Source organism: Corvus moneduloides, chromosome 2, assembly GCF_009650955.1.
Source record: "Corvus moneduloides isolate bCorMon1 chromosome 2, bCorMon1.pri, whole genome shotgun sequence".
NCBI classification, from domain to species: Eukaryota; Metazoa; Chordata; class Aves; order Passeriformes; family Corvidae; genus Corvus; species Corvus moneduloides.
Genome location: NC_045477.1, coordinates 85298275 through 85304274, shown reverse-complemented (window position 1 = coordinate 85304274; position 6000 = coordinate 85298275). Strand labels below are relative to the sequence as shown.

Below are 6000 nucleotides of genomic sequence, written 5' to 3'. Positions count from 1 at the left end.
GGCAGACTTTTGGTAGTAGGGTGAACTCTGGAAGAAGGCAGTGAACGGCCCTATGCCAGTCCCAGATGGTTCCATAAGGCTGTGAAACAGGCCAAAAAAGATCACTGAACATCAGAAATTCAACCAGGCACTAACGCAACCGGGGGCTTGTCAGCACAAGCCCCGGCGTGCCCTCGGGCAGAGGGGACGCAGCGTTGGCCTCCACAGCGTCCTCGCTGGACAGCTCAGTGGAATCAGCGTGGGATGGGTGCGTGCGCTGGCTCCTCCTCAGAGGAAACACGTCGGGCAGCCGATGGAATGGCTCACGTTAGCCCGGAGGCAAAGAAGGCGGGAGGGGCTTCTGGTGTGAGTTCCAACAGGTTTATTTGCAGGAGGGACCAGGGACCAGCAAAAAGCCTCGAGGAGACACAGGCTAGCCCCCTTTATGGGGGGGGTGGAGCAAGGCAGGGAGAGCGAAAACAATCAATGGGGTACAAACAGAGGGGAGGATACAATTTTTCAGAACAAATGGGGAAAACAGGGAAGCAGGAGTCATAACAGGGAACCAATCAATAACTAAAAAAGGGAGAACTTTCTGGAACAGGGGGAGGTAATTTAGGATTGGGAGCCACCCAGGGGGAGGTAACCTAGATCTCAGTGATCTCTTCTGGTGACTGACATTTGATGGTTTCAGCCCGAGAGCAGGCTGACCCACCCCAACAAGGCACAGGAGTTTATTATGCCTCTACTCAAAAATGTTTAGAAAGTGCAGTGGATATGAGGCATAGGAGACACAGCTGGAGCCCACACCTTGGAAAGAGTTTCTCAACGGTGGAGGAGACACCTCTGAGGCAAATGTTGCCATGGGTAATGTACACCAAAGCAGGGACACCATTAAGGGACCACAGCTTGTAGAGGACCCTTTTTGGGATAGTGACACCACCAGGAGGACAACAGCAGGTGAACCATACCAGGGTAGGGGAGCATTTTAAGGAAAAGAAACCATTAAGTGCAAATCCCAACCTCCTATTCTGCCTGTTTTATGAAAGGAATTGAAAGGGACTGAGTGTGACATATAGACCATAGTATTCCTACAGTCAGAGTTATTAGGCATTCCGGTGAATTGATAAAAAGATCAACAAACAATTCTTTTGAAACGGTTTCCTTGCTTTTATAGAATGGAAGTAAAAATAAGAGGCAGTGAACAGAAATAAAAACTGGATCATAATAACTGGATGATAATAGGATGCTAAATCTCTATGCTATGACAAACCTTCGTCATGTAGAGCACTGAGTTCGCTGTTTCACAGAGATGAGGGGATTAGATGACATTTTTTGTTGTTTACACATTTTAAGATTCTGGGATCCCTAAAGGAATTCACAAACTCCATTTAAGTCTTCTTTAAATCTTTGCCACTGTGACCTACTTTAAATTCTTCTTGTAAAGGGAATGTTAAAACAGGGAACATCAAGGCGATTTGCAACTTCAGTGTAGAAAAAGGGGGCACTCAGCAGTTTTCAAAAACAGGTAGAATACAGCTCTTGTTCCTAACAATGCCAGATTAAATTTTAAATGTGTGTTCTGAATAACTAGTTTACATAAGCCAGCACACATTCAGAACTTCAAGTTTTGCTTTAAGATTGGCTGTTTTCTTAATGATAAAATGGACCACTGCTGCTAGGAAGTCTTACCCTTGCAATTAAACAATTTAAATCTTATTTTTACCTCCTCCTTGTTAATGCTGTTCAACATGGGGGAATGAAAAAATGCCTTATTCTTATGATGACTTCATAGGATTTAAATTACTCTATGCTAATGGAAATCCATGGAAATCAGTGCAGTCACTTTTGATTTACAGAAGTAGAAAAGGAAGAGAATTGAGCCTTTGGTTAACAGTGTCCTAGCTCTGACCAAGACTCTCTGCTCCAGAGTTATCTCCAGGAGTTTTCTTAAGGTGCACTGTTAGCAATGAGAATTTCTGCAGTGTCAAAACCAGCTAGTTAAGTAATAGGAATCACTAAAAAGATTCAAGATTCAATGGTGGAAAATGTTTCCACTTCCACTGCTAAATATCAGCAACTCTAAGCTAAGTGTGTTGGTCATTGTTTAAATTAAACTCCCAACAGAACCAAGACTTTGATTTTAAACTAGTGTTGTCTTCCTCCACTACCCTTATACAATGCCAGAAGAAAAATCAAAGATTGAGACCTTTGCATCCTGTAGGGAAAATAGTCATGCCTGAATATTCAAAGTATTAAAAGCTTTGCAGGTCGACCTTGAAACACAATATAGTATAATGTCTTTATGAGATAGAATTTTCTGTTCATTGACAAAATATTTCAATGAATAGCTGAAAATGTGGACATTAAAAAAAAATGGTTTATACTTGAAATTCCAAATAATAATTATGTAATAATAGTTAAAAACTACTATTTATACTTTAAGGTGTAGAAAGCTCCTTAACATCTGCATGAGCTGTGATTCAGGAGTTATGATGTGCTGCATTCAATCTGTGGACCTTTAAATTCCCAGATTAGTGAGAATTCTGTTTTCTGCACTGTAGAGGTGCATACCCTCAAAGAAATGTTTGATTTATAGTTTGCAGAATAAATTCGAGCAGCTTTCCTATCTTGTCTCCCTCTGCTTTTCTAACCTTCCTAAAAGATTTAGGAATCCTAAAGGATTTAGGAAGGAGGGGAAATTTTTAACTGTGAGGGTGGTGAGACACTGGAATAAGTTGCCAAGGGAGGCTGTGAGTACCCCAACTCTGGCAGTGCTCAAAGGCAGGCTGGATAAGGCCTCTCCTAGTGGGAGATGTCCCTGTCTGTGGTAAGGGGGTTGGGACTAGATGATATTTAAGGTCCATTCCAACCCCTTAACATTCTGTGATTCAGTGATCCTGTGGTGCTATAATTCTATGATTTGATGGGAGATTTGAAAGTCCAACATACAAAATTGTAAGGAGAAAGCCATAAGTAATGGTAAGCAGAAAGTAATAACAGCCTACAAATGCACTTTTAATGGCGAAGCAGAGGACTCCTGTCCACTTTTCATCTCTCACATATTATTGTACATCCAGCTCAATTCTGATGTGATACCACTGTGCAGTTTCCACTTCTGTTTTCCAACACAGACATATCCTAGACTAACAGAAATCAGTGCAAATGAGATCTCAGGTTTTATACATATAGATAACCTTAGACATATGCATTCTTTTAAACCTTTTGATGAATTATTGTCAGTAAAGGTTCTATTTACACTGTTGGACTGCTTTTGTATCATGTAAAATTAATGCAACATGAATTGTAGATCTTTCCTGAGAGCTATGAGAAAAAACAAACACTTTCTGAGATACTTCAGAGCTCAGCAGCTACATTTTTCTGGAATTTCCTGCTGCCTTTAGACAACATTAAATTTATCGCTAATAGTAGAAGTGTTCATTTGTGCTTTAAGTATAAGGAGTGAGGGAGCATGTCCATTTCCCACCTTAATATCATTCCCTTGAGCCCTACCCAGCAATCAAAGGTGTGTACAGTCTCATAAGAGAAACAAATAGAAATCCATTCCTTAAATTCTACCTTTTGAAAAATTTCCAGTGAAGATATGAACTGCATTTTAGAACATCAAGGAACAGTGTAGGAGAAAAAAAGAAAATCAAATAAAACTTTAAAGAAGGCTGTTCAGTAAATCTGAGAGCACCATTTTGATATTTTCTCTACCTTATTATAAATTTATCTGCATTGAATGATGCCTTAGATGTCTTCTCTACTGGGTATTCATATCATATCTCACCCTTTGCTTATTTATGGCTATTACATCTTTATATTCTTTTTGTGAGGAAATGCATGTGAGAGAAATGGCTTCCTGAATAAATTTATTTCAAGATAAAATATTACATATATATATGTATATATGTACTTCCGTTCACATTAATGAATATTTCAGATTTACTCTCTACTGCATGAATTAATTTGTTGTTGCTTTTGTTATGAAGACTTTAAAAAAATCTGTAAGTTGGTAAATATTCCAAGAGTTCTCTGTTGTATGAGGTTGAAAACTTAGTCTAAACTTGCCATTTTCATTACTATTTATTTTGGCAGAGAGAAAAAAACATAGCATTCATACTCTAATGTTAAAAAAATTTGAGAAATTTCTTTCAACAGTGAATGATGAGTTCATTAAAATAAGAAAAATGGTACTGCCCTACAATTGTTCTTTGTATGTAGAAGTATGAAAGAAGTTAACAGTTTTTTTGTACATGCTTCTTTCCACAGAGATAGAGAAGCTCTGAACAGAATTTCATGTGATGTAAATCCTGTTGTAAGATAAGACACGTGGTGCAAAAAAGCCCTCTAAAACTTCAGTTGCTCTCTTTATTAGAGTGACTTTTTAAACTGACAAGTGAAATGGGTAATTAACAGCCTGCAATGTTAAATAAATGAAGAGGTTCAGAACTGAAATGTGCGCTGGAAAAAAGGACAGGAATCCCTTCTGCTCATTATTCCTATGAAGAGTATGTGGTGACACACACCTAAGTATAAGCATTTCATAAGTATAATATATAATATATAAGTTCATTTCTCCCGATTAGACTCATTCTTTCCACATATGATTAGGCTCCTAACTTTCAGGCATTTGAAGCCTGGTAAGAGTAATCCAGGCTCAAGTCAATGAAATTAACTTATTTTATCTTTAATGCAGATTAGCACTTGTGAGGACACGGTGCAGAAGTGCCAACAGCTTTTTCTGGGACCCTTTGTCTGTGTTTTCACTAAGCTATCAGACTAAGCCTGTTCTTGTGAGAGCAGGTAACCTTACTGAGATGAAAACACTAAAAAAACCTCTTGCTTTTATTGTTCCTGAATATTTAGATAGTAGTATTTATTGTTTATATTGCTATCCATGGTTTTTTAGAGTTTACACTAAGCTTCTGTGTTGCCTAGCAATTTTATTAAAAACTCTGAATAATGCATGAGTGTTTGTATACAACTTACAACCTCAGTAGGTTGTATTATATTAATATATGCACTGTAAATCTTTCCAGTTCAAGAAGTATTTGATTATCAAATCATGAAGCTGGTGAATACACGTGTAATCAGATTGAGTAACAGTCCTCTACATATAAAATAATGATAATATTTTGCACTTTGAGAGTAACTACTGTCTGTGGACCTCAAACATTTCATACCTATTAACAATCAAACCTTCACACCTCTGTACTGCAAACAATCTATGCCATTTTTTCTGTTGCCATACACAACCACACCTTGAGTACTGTTTGCAGTTTGGGGCACCACAATATAATAAAGATAATAAATTATTAAAGAGCATTGAAAGGAGGGTAATGATCATAGTGAATGAAGGGCCTTGAGGGGAATCCGTATGAGGAGTTGCTGAGGTCACTTGGACTGTTCAGCCTGCAGAGGAGGAGACTGAGGGGAGAACTCATTGTAGTCTGCAACTTCCTTGCAAGGGGAAGAGGAAGGGCAGACACTGATCTCTGCGGTGACCAGTGACAGGACCTGAGGTAATGGCATGAAGTTGTGTCAGGGAAGGTGTAGGCTGGATATCAGGAAAAGGTACTTCACCCTGAAGTTATTTGAGTACTGAAACAGGCTCCCCAGAGAAATGGTCACAGCACCAGCCTGACAGAGTTCAAGAAGCTTTTGGACAGCACTCTCAGGCACATGGTGTGACTCTTGGAGCTGTCCTGTGCAGGGACAGGTGTTGAGCTTTGATGATCCTTGTGGGTCCCTTCCAATTCAGGATATTCTATGATTCTACGATATGTATACAAAATGCAGTACATTAGCAACTCAGTGGCTCTTACATGTAGAGCACAGCTGGACCATGTTATCATAACTGGGATGATTTGGTGACATCTCATCAACAGATAATATTGCCACAATCATTTTGTTTATCAAATAATTTCAGCATAAGACAGTCTCATTCATGACTAGTCCTAAGGATTTGTTACCTCATGTCACCTCAGGACTAAATATTGTTACTAAACAACAGTG

General features: G+C 38.9%; 1 long non-coding RNA gene across 1 annotated transcript in view; it reads left to right on the top strand.

Moving 5' to 3' along the window:
* The first annotated feature begins 678 nt into the window (after positions 1-678).
* Positions 679-6000, top strand: part of LOC116439974 — a 28065-nt gene continuing 22743 nt past the window's right edge. Inside the window, exon 1 of the long non-coding RNA XR_004238355.1 lies at positions 679-846. This is a non-coding gene — a long non-coding RNA (uncharacterized LOC116439974). The remainder of the gene's footprint in view (positions 847-6000) is intronic.